The following is an 11,497-nucleotide window of genomic DNA, read 5'->3' on the forward strand; positions in this document are numbered from 1 at the left end:
AATGGAGTAGAAGACTTTGAATATAAACAACTAAATGAAAGCTCACGTGAACCGATGTCACGCGGGCCTACAAGTAAATTTAGTGAGTTCCTTCAATGGCATCGCTGTACTACAAATAGGGAAACTCATTCTCAACTTCAATTAGACATTGTCGAGCACTTATGGTAACTACTTAGTGAGGCATATGAACCTGTAATGGAGCACAATGTCATGATCACCGTTGATGGAAGGTTATTGTATTTCAATTATAAAATAGCATTCATTACTAACTAATGCATTTCACAGTTTACAATTCCTATGGCACTACACATATATTCCAAATATTTTTGTACCGGACCAAAAAGATCCACATACAATATGGTACCATACATTATGGTACTTAGTTTATACTTGTCGTGTACGGAGGAATCATTTGCTACATGCCTGCTTTTAGTACCGATACTACTCCCACTTCTCTACACTCCACAGTCATAAGTGGCTTTAAAAACCACCATTGGATATGAGATGAATTTTTATTGGATTTTAATCTAATAGTGATTTTAAAAGTCACCTATAGTTCGGAAAAATATGTGTAAAAAAGTGAGAGTATGTATAATTAACATTACTCCTACAAAGTATTGTTGCCAATGCGTCTCAAAATGAATTCAACGTTATGGATTATGGAGCAAAAGCTGATGGCTATACGAACGATTCCTTGGTAAACACTATGAGAAACTAATTTTTGAATTCATTTTCCAAAAAGAAGAAAAAAAGGAAACAATTGCATTCTATCTTACAAAAACAAGTTCAGCTCCTTGATCCAAATATATCTCGAGATATATTTCAAACTGGTCCAAAAAGTTCAGATAGTGCAAAGCTAATAAACAAACAACCTATTTTTGGTAATTCTGTACCATTTTGAACATATACAAAGCAGAAAAGACAATAAGCTAACAACAAAGTGCAAAGTGTTAATCAATAATATTATTGCCATAATTCTGACCTTCAAACAAGTGTTGATGATAATATTCTTGTTGCATTTGAGACAAGCCATTTGTATCCATCATCATAAGTCTTTCTTCCTCTCTCGCATGTTCGAACTAAAGCGTTTCTTCCTCAAGGCGCACTAGCTAGTCCCTCTTGCTTAAGACGAAAATCTATGTCTTGATTTAATTGGTGCTTCCTCAAAAAAATTTCTTTTCTTCTTCATGTTTTCCTTCATCTTATTTAGTATCAGAACAACATTCAGATTCGTTTTTTCTTCTCTCTTTCATCTGTCCCTTTCGGCTTTCTAGAATAGGTCACAAGTTCCGTGCGAGGCCTTGTCTTCCCCAAGATTTATCGAATCTAGAGTATTAGTACAAGATGTCACAACTGATTTTTTCTTCAGTTTGCAATTTTCATATGAGCCACCCATTTTGGATGAAACCTCAACACATTTCAACATTGTCAAAGCGAAATGTTGTTTTTTAGAATTCTCAATACATGAGTTCGATCTGCTTGGCAAATCTGAAAGATTAACAAATACAGCCTAATTAGAATCTTTTGAATAAATAGAACATAGTCTAAAAAAATTGATGGAAAACCATAATTAGAACATACATTGTCTTGCTCAGACAATCAAACTGTTATGGTGCATGTTTTGATTCAACTTGGGTTAAGTAACCACAAAACTTATTTACCGCAAGTCGAATCATTGACTGCCGATTCATTAGAGATGTTTGATTACAGTTAGATTCAAAGGTCTTGTGCTCGTGAAAGTACATACAAACTCTTTTCTAATATGTCTTGTGTTTTCGCTCATTCCCACGATGAGACTTGCATATTGTCTTTGTCTTTGTCGAAGATGACACCCGGTCCATTGTGATTCACAATGGGTTCAACCTCAACTTGGGGTGGGGGCTGTTGGTTTTCAAACATTTCATTTGTAGATTCTATAAAAAGGTTATTTTCATTAAAAAGATAGGTGAAGGCCTCTTGGTGAATCTTGAATCCATCCCTAAAATCAAAAGAGCCTTACTAGATGAATCAAATTCCAAAATAATTCAACCTGAGCTTCATTTTCAAGTATCAAACAGCAACAACTACAAATGTACGTAATTGACAACACATCCAAATAAATCAACAAGCTTGTTTGCTCTGATTTACACTAATAATGAACAAAAGCAACCTAGAATAAAATAAAAACATCTACTGTTAGTCAATTTGAGACTGACTTGTGTATAAATAATCCTAGTTATGTAATCCTGACTGAGTTAGAATCAAACTTGTAATCTGAATTGTGTATAAAGCAAGGTATATCCTGCAAATCAATAAGATACAGAGAACCAATTCTACCATTACATAGACCTCTTATAGTTAAGAAGACATTACGAAATGAATTTTTCAATGCCTAAACGCAAATTAGACTTGTTAAAACTCTACGGAGATATAATTAGATCAAATTCTATTAAAAAAATGAGGAAATATGTTGTCTCTGGAAACCCAGGTCCCATCTAAACTTGTCAAACAATTGGGATTGTAAATTAAAGTCGGTACCAAATTTTGTCATGAATATATATAGGTATTGGTTTGATTGGTTTGACCTCTTTTGGAATAAATGCAGTATACCTAAGAGAACTATGACATTTTTTCTACACTTATATGATGAAACATTAAATTCTACACAAATTTAACAGAAAATAAGACAAAGCCCGGCCCCCATATCGGTGAAGCAGGGGACTAAAAAGAAAGCTAGATAAACCTTTAACATGGAATAAAGGAATTGAAATAAGAGCAAAAAAAAAAAAAAAAAAAAACTATTATGAAAAACAACATATATAAGAGCACCAAAACATTTCCCACAAAAGTGGATATGACAGATTCTATTCAGACAAAGTGATACAAACATCTTGTTTGACATACGACGGAAGAATATGAATTCAGATGAGGAACAAGGATGAGAATAAGAATAAAAGAAATGAGTCAAAGTGAAGGCAAAAAAAAAAAAAAAAAAATTAGCAGAAACAAACATAGAACTTCTGGGAAAAACACACATAGAGCCAGAAAACTATTGCGAGGAGAAGAGACGTACCCAAATCTATGCTCCCGACATAAATCAAAGCCCTTGAATTTGATCCCTTCAATTTTGGCTCCCTCCCTCCCTCTGATTTTACTGAATTTGGTAGATATATAAAAATAGAAATTTGGGAGGAAATGACTCTTTTTTATAGGATCTCAGAGCTAGTCAGAGGCATCACAAACAATTGAAGTTGAATCCTTATGCCTACTCTTCATGGACAGGGACAGCTGGTTTTTTGAGTTTTTTTTTTTTTTTTTTGGGGAGATAGACAGCGACAGCTTTTACCTAGGATGGATGTCCTTTTATTAGTCAATTGATTTTGGAGAATAACTTTGATAAATCCGGCTGTTATTTTAATAACAGCATGTAAGCCAAATCCAACTTTGATATGCATTCGGGACAAAAACAAGTTTTTTTGTGCCTTTCAATTAATGAGACTGACATCTAATATAATAAAATCGAAAAAGGTGTATTACATGATCATATTTTAATAAATTTGTACTCATTTATTTATTTAAATTTAATATATCAACCATTATATTTGTTGACTCACATAGATTATATACAAATTCAATAATAAATTCATTTATTCACTATATAAAGATAGTAAAAACAAATTCTATCATTTTTCAAATAAAAAACACCAAATTTTTTTGGTAACTCACCCTCAAAGACACCATAATTTTCTTCTAAGTATTAAGAGAAATAAAAGAATTTTTATTTTTCAACCATTTTTTTAACCATATCTCCATAATAAATAGATGAATCCGCAATTGAAAAAAGATGATGACACAAATATTAGAGGCCCCGTTTGGTTTGTGGAATGGATATTTCATTAGAAAAATGAATAGATATTAGTGGGAATAAAAGAGGTTGAAATGGAACAATTATTCTAATTCTTTAGTTTGGTAACAACACACATGTTGAATCAAAATTACTAAAACCCCCCACATTGTTTTATTTTATTTTTTCAATTCATATTATAAAATAAAAAATAAAAAAACCTAAAAAATAGTGGATGGCTTACCACCCATTGGGGGTGGTCGGCCACCCACAGAACCGACCGGGGGTGGTGCGCCCACCCCCGAAGCGCCTTGTGATGGACCCCCGAGGTGTTCCAGGGGTGGTCGCACCACCCCCCTTGACATTGGGGGTGGCCCCAAAAATCAACAATGGTGGCCACAACCACCCCAAAGCTCTCTAGGGTGACTGCGACCACCCCAAAGGAGCTCTAGGGGTGTCGTAGCCACCCCTAAAGTAGATTTGGGGTGGCTATGACCACCTCGGATGAGCATCAGAGGTGGCCTTAGCTACCCCGAGATGCCACGGGGGTGGTCGCACCACCCCCGGACTCCCCGGGGGTGGTCCCGCGAGGCGTCCGGGTGTTGTGCAACCACCCCCGCCTCTTTTGTGGGGTGGCCGGTCACCCCCTTTAATTTCCATATTTTACTTTCATTTTTTCTTTTTTCTTTTTTTTTTAAAAAAAAAAAGAAAAAAAGGGTGTTTATGTAAATTCTATTCCTCTCATTTTTTAGAGGAATAGTTATTCGTTTATGTAAGGGATTATTGATTCCCACTGGAATAATTATTCCTAGGAATAGACCTTACAAAACAAAGGAATGACTATTCCATAGGAATAGCCATTCCATTCCAGGAATTAATTCCATAAACCAAACGGGCCCTAAGGGAAAGCGGCTCAGAAAATGATTTACGACCGAGCCATTCAATTAACAATTTGAGACCAACATGGTCCATAATTTTTTTTTTTTCTAATTGAATAACGAGTAATGCTAGAGACCATCTTTTTATCCTCATAAAGCTGATGTGGCTTTTAAAATTACCATTGGATCAAAATTTAAGTATGATTCCTCTAACATCTAATAGTAATTTTAAAAGCCATATTAGTTTTAGAATGATAAAAAGAGGATAAAAAAGATTGTCTCTTACATTACTCTTAATAATTATACTTAAAAAAAAAAAAAAGAGTAATGATTATTATTTTGCCATTATGTTATGTAAAATAATTATTATTTTGTATACTTAATACTTGATTTTGCAAAATGATATTCTTTTTTGTTTGACAAAAAAAAAAAAAAGAATAAATACAAGATATAAAGTTTCAACGGTCTTTTTAGTAAAGTTTTGTCTTTTTTATATTTATTTATTATATTTATATAGTATATACTATTTTTTCTTATAGAACAACAAATATAAGATTTTTTAGTTTGAAACTTGTTTTGTAATTTTCTGAACAATCAATTTAAACAATAATTATCAGAATATAACATGGTCAACAATTAATTGTAAGGACAGCAGCCCATCCACAGGAATGGTCCTAAAGTGACAATCCGAACGTGGGCGGTGGGCACGCCGCACATGCATATGATAAGCCCGCGCTCCTTCTTCTTGGCAGTTCTTGAAGAAGAAATCCCATAAAAATGGATTTTGAACATTCATTAAATAATTAAATTTATATTTTTTATCGGCTTAAATTTTTATACTCTTATTTTTTCAAAGACGATGCAAGTAGGAATTGAGTTAAATATCAAAAGCTAATGGTTTCATAATTGACTTGACATTATTACAGGGAAACATCTATATAATCTAAATATCGATATCACAGCACGATTTTCACACACAACTATGAAACAAATACATCGATCCTTGATAAAATGAGTTCAACGTCCCATGTTAATGGATGACAAAGACATCATGGGTGCCGAATCCGTGCTTCCTGAATGGCTCGCTGCCGCAGCTGCAGGTACGTTAAAGTTGGCCACAGGCATCTTCTTGGGAAGATTTGGCAATGGTGCATCAAAATTGAGAACCTGCAAGGCTTGCCTTATGGATGGTCTCAAACTCGGATCCGGGTGGGCGCACCAGAGTCCAACAATCAACAAACACTCCATCTCTTTCATGTCAAACTCCAACAATGTCTTGTCAACTACTTCATGAAGCCTTTCATTTCCATACGAATCCCAAACCCATCCAGCAATTGGGACGTGAGGACCCTCGTACTCGGCTTCTGTTGATCTTTTTCCACATGCTATTTCCAATGCCACTATACCAAAGCTAAAGACATCTGATCCCTGTTGCAAAATAAATTAAATTATTAAATTTATATATTTCTATTTGTTTAAGCTTTTGAGATAAGTTGTAATTTAATATTATATGATTGCAAAGAGTTTAAGTTTGAACTCTGTTTTGGCCATTCATCAAGCTTTGCTTATAAAGAGAAGAGTTTTAATAAAAGTTTATGTGGCTCGGTTTCGCTATCAACCAAAAAAACCTATTTCTGTAATCAAATGTTATGGGAGAACCATGCCACATCAAGTTTGATCATAGAAGGTGGATACTTGTCTATTATGTAGCAGTTCTCTAAAAGTAATGCTATTTAGTTGACTTCTATAAAACTAGGTGACGTGAAAGTAAAAATTAATCTTTGGATCACGGCTATTATTTATTGTTACACCCTTAAGTTGACGTACAATTGTACAAGAGTCTACTAAATAGTAATCATGATCACTTCCTATAAGTTTAAATTTTTAAGATAAGTAGTGATCTAACAGTACCTTAGTGGCCTTGCCCGTGCTTGCATATTCTGGTGCAATATAACCCCAAGTTCCGGCTAGCCCTGTCGTCTTCACGCCTGCCTCTTCATCCATGAGCCTCGCTAGACCAAAGTCCCCAAGTTTCGCATTGAAATCTGAATCCAACATTATGTTGCTGGATTTGATATCCCTATGCACCACATATTGTCCTGATTCTTCATGCAGATAAAGCAATGCAGACGCAAGACCAAGGACTATCTTATGCCTAACTTCCCACTTAAGCTGCGTTCTACCTCCAAAAAGGTGAAAATCAAGGCTACCATTAGGCATGAACTCATAGACAAGAAGAAGAGCACTATTTTCATGGCACCAACCAATGAGTTGTACCATGTTTTTATGTCTCAATATGCTAATGATTTTTATCTCTGTTGTGTACGCCTTCTTTCCCTGATCGGACGGTCTAGAAACCTTTTTAACTGCCACAAACTGCTGCAACTCACTCAAGAAACCTTTGTAAACCCCTCCAAAACCTCCTTCACCAAGCTTGCCTTGTTCTGCAAAGTTGTTTGTGGCACGAACAAGATCATTATAAGAGAACCTCTTAGGTCCTGTATTTTCAATTTCTTGTTCCATGAAATCACCATTCTTTTCACCCTCTTTTCCCTTTCCTCTACTCCTTTTTCTCCAACAGAACACCAACACTAAAACAATTCCACAAACTAAAAATAACCCACCAACTACGCAACCAACAATTAATCCTGCACTAAAAGTAGTACTAGTACTGCCGGGAACGGCGGGCGATAATTCCGTTGTAAATTCCCATGAAAGGATTTCATGAGTCTCAAAGAAATAGGCGGATCCAGCCGCAAAGCCAATTGATACCCACTCAGGCAAAAGTGATGTCAGGTTAACTCGATGTGAAAGGCTAACAAAAGGGTCGCCAGGGAAAGACCAGGATACGCTTAAATCATTGGCTTTTGAGTCGTAGCGGATTATTGCATCCACAATTACTCCATTTTTCATACTTCGGCTCAAATCCTGTTTCATGTCGGATTTGATGGAATTTATGTTGATACCAACATGTTCCTTGTCGGTTTCATCCCATGTATTTGCATAGGTGTCAAACTCGACAGCAACCATATCTTTTCTTGGTATAGTGAAATTGTCACATTGGCTAAAGAGTGCAAGGCATCCTCCTGCAGCATATTCCGGGAGGAAAGAACCGTTGGGTGCAAGGAAGAAGGCGAGCCCATCTTGCCCTGGTGAAGTAACAGTTGATATTTTGAATGAAAAATTAGTAGTGAAGTCGGTGGAATTACCTGTAATGGGATCATAAATATGCAGCTGTTCAGAATATACAGCTCGGCCGGCTGCTGTATTGTTATTGGGGTTACTGGTGAGGGAAAGAGTTCCATTTTGGATGGCAGCAGTGCCATTTAATATCAGCCTGCTATCGGCAAAATTAGGGAAATTGAATGATAGAGCATGACGCAAAGGAAGATGGAAAAGTATACAGAAAAGAACCAGCTGGGAGAGAAGGATGCTGGGATAATCCATATTGGGCGGGGAATGTATGCAATTGCAACTTTGGAGGTAATTTAAAGGGATACTTAAAATGTTAATGTGATCAAGAAGAGTACTAATTATTGGTGCTTGCCAGGAAAGTTCGTCTAGTTACTTTTCAAAGGCATGCTAACATATATGAACTTTTCAAAGGCATGCTCAATCTTGCTTCGTTTGGATATTATTATATTAAATGATGATGGCCTAACATTGACACTGGAAAAAAGGAACACGTTTCTGGACCACCTCTTGACTTGTCCACTCCTTTGAAAAATTTGAAATCTTCAAACGGAGTGTGCCCATGAGTTAATTGGTTTTATTACCGGGTGTACGTAATTTACTTTTTTGACAGGAGTATAAGGAATTTTGTAATTATAATTTTGAGCCCACCCAATTTAGAAACTTGGCACTGAATTCTCAATTTAGAAACGCTTCACTTAAAATGTCCCATTTTGGAGGAACTTTTGACTGTACAAGCGTATCTAAATTGAAGTTCAGTCACTATCATTTAAGTCGTGCTCTGAGTGCCCAGATTCAAGCATGGTATAAATCAATTGGGGCGTTTTTTTGGCAAAAACACCCCAAATAAGTAAGTCACTAAACTTGGGTGTTTTTTTTTTTTTTTTGTGGTATCTCATATTTAAGTTAGTTTTAATTTCACTCTTTTTTGTACAAAATCCCACCAACTTTTTTTTTTTTAAAAAAAAAAAAATAATAATAATAATAGAAATGACACCTTGAATGCCACTTTTCATATAAGATAAATGTAAAGGAATGGTCCCCATTTTGTGAGTTCTCCCCCACCTCTCCTCCACTTCTCAATATCAAAGAAATGGGGTAGATACTATACAACCTGTAGATTACAAGATATATATTACTACATGCTTTATTTTATAGCAATGGACTAATGGAATTAGCTAGGTTGCAACCAATTAAGTGCCCATCATGGAATAAGCATCTCTTCTTAAAAAAAAAAAAAAAAAGGTGCCATCACGGGCATCAATGGGAATGAGTAATTAACTTAGATTGACAAATCAAACACCAACAGTTGTGCATTTGATAATATATAGATGGCATCACATAGATTTAATAATTTTGAAGTATTCTTCTAAACATTATAGTATTACAAAGTTATCTACTAATTGATATAACAGTTCATTACTAATAAAATAATTAAACAAAATAATGTGCAACATTTAACGCTTTAGCTTTTAATGCAAATCATAAGTAGAATTATCTAAATTTCGAAGTCATGTTACTACAAAAATGCAAGACTCACAACATAAATATCATGTATAAAAGTTCTAGCTTTTGTCTTCTACAAGCTACATCGATATCCTCATATCAGGACCATGATTTACCAAAGCTTGTAATTGAAACTTTACATTATGTAAATAAGTATAACATTGTCATTAATAACATGTATTACGAGATTGATTAATCAAAGAAGATCTTCTCTCATTAATCAATCTCGTAATCACAATAAGAGTGAAAATGTACATTATATGCTAAACATATTGAACTTCTAGTTAACAGTATGCTAACAAGAATGATTAACAACTCAACTGTTTAAACTAACTTATTACCACTACAAGCATTTGGTTCATTGGCGGTGGAGTAATGCTATAAGTCTTCTTAGAGTCCTCCTAAATTCATCTAAAATGTGATGTAGCTTTTAAAATCATAAATAGATCAAAAGTCAATAAATTACATCTCAAATTCAACGGTGATTTTAAAATCCACATCACATTTGGGATGACCTTAAGAAGACTTATAATATTACTCTTGGCAGTGACATATTGTCGCCGCTAATGTGTTTCACGCTAAAGGTGTATACAACTGTCTTGACAACTTGAACTAACTAACTTACAAATGAAAAAAAGTTAATTATCTATATACACGTGTGTTAATACTTCCTGTGAGCATCATGAACAGAAGTTAAGACAAGTGTACGAGTCCTCGTCCTCTTGATATGTGATGGTTGAGTTTCAGCTTTCTTGATAAAATTGTATCCGACCAAGTTAAGTCAATTCTAAGATTGATTATATTATATTATATATATATATATTATGAGGTTGTGATAATGAAAGCAGTGAGGAATTTTCAAACATATCCGCTTTCTAGACTCACCAAGAATAAATCCAAGAAAGTTAGACGTTGAAAAATAAAGGAGATTTAACATTTGGTTTAAATCCAAGAAAGTTTGGAAGTTTATCTCAATGCAAATAATCAACGCTTCAAGTCTTCTACACATCCTAATTGCCTCTACGTTGAATTCCACAAGCACCTAATTTTAAGCTATTTGAAAACAAACGCCACAAACGGCGGGTTCTACGCTAGTTATTAATATTATAATAGAAGAAAGTTGAACCCTTGTACGCCTACTCTTCATGGAGAGGGACGTACAGCTGTTTTGTTTTCTTCTATTTTATTTATTTATTTATTATAACACGTATGGAAATGAGGGAACAGGATCTTTTGCAGTTCAAATAAATTGGATAACATCGGGTTAGTTATAGTAGAGGTGTATTTTTGTCTTTTCATTGTTTGAGGAGACAAAAATACCCTTCCACTATAACTAACTGGATATTCTCCAGTTTAAATAAAATTCAGAGGATCCTAATTCGAAAACGAGAGAGGGATCGACAAAAGGTCTTTTTCACTTTTAATTCTTAAAAAAAAAAAAAAAAAAAAAATGGATATACAATAATGAGAAGAAAACTCAATTGGTTTGAGTGTTTGCTTTTATGTTATTGTATAGGCCGGTCGATATTTGATTACCACTGCCGATGCATTAAGAAAATTAGTCAAATGGCTCGTAATATTAATTATATGTAGTTAATATATATGAACCATTGTTTTCGTGCAGCAGATTAACTAAAATATATTTTGTGCTACAGTAATTAAATAGCGACTTTTGGCTATTTACTATAGCATATTACATTAATAAAATATGAGAAATGTTAAGGGTATCAAATTTTTTATCGAGATAGTCTTATCAAACTGATGTACAACTCAACTATTGGAGTGAAACAAAATAATTAATTAAGAAAAATGGAACGGATACTAATGAATGAGTTACACATCAATCAATTTGGTAAAGCTCTCTTGGTAAAAGATTTGGTATCCCTAACATTTATCATAAAATATTGATTCTTTCCTTTTCTCTCTTCTTCTTTAAAAAATCAATAATAAAAAAAAAAGACCCTAAAGTAATATTTAAATAAAATTGAGAGTAAAATAAGAAATTTGATCCACGAAGCATGATTTTAAGAGTAATTCTAGAAGTCACTCTTGTGTCACTTCAAAAATGAGGTGACTTTTAAAATCACCATTTGATTAA

The 11,497-nt window shown here is 34.3% G+C and overlaps 1 pseudogene across 1 annotated transcript; it reads right to left on the reverse strand.

Moving 5' to 3' along the window:
- Nucleotides 1–5,664: 5,664 nt before the first annotated feature.
- Nucleotides 5,665–8,148, reverse strand: LOC132177942 (L-type lectin-domain containing receptor kinase IX.1 pseudogene; annotated as a pseudogene). The gene is made up of 2 exons (XR_015911890.1): nt 6,613–8,148; nt 5,665–6,129 (listed from the first exon to the last, which is right to left on the reverse strand). The product of XR_015911890.1 is annotated as an L-type lectin-domain containing receptor kinase IX.1 pseudogene (transcript).
- Nucleotides 8,149–11,497: the final 3,349 nt, after the last annotated feature.

This window comes from Corylus avellana, chromosome 4 (assembly GCF_965113065.1).
Source record: "Corylus avellana chromosome 4, dhCorAvel1.hap1.2, whole genome shotgun sequence".
NCBI lineage: Eukaryota > Viridiplantae > Streptophyta > Magnoliopsida > Fagales > Betulaceae > Corylus > Corylus avellana.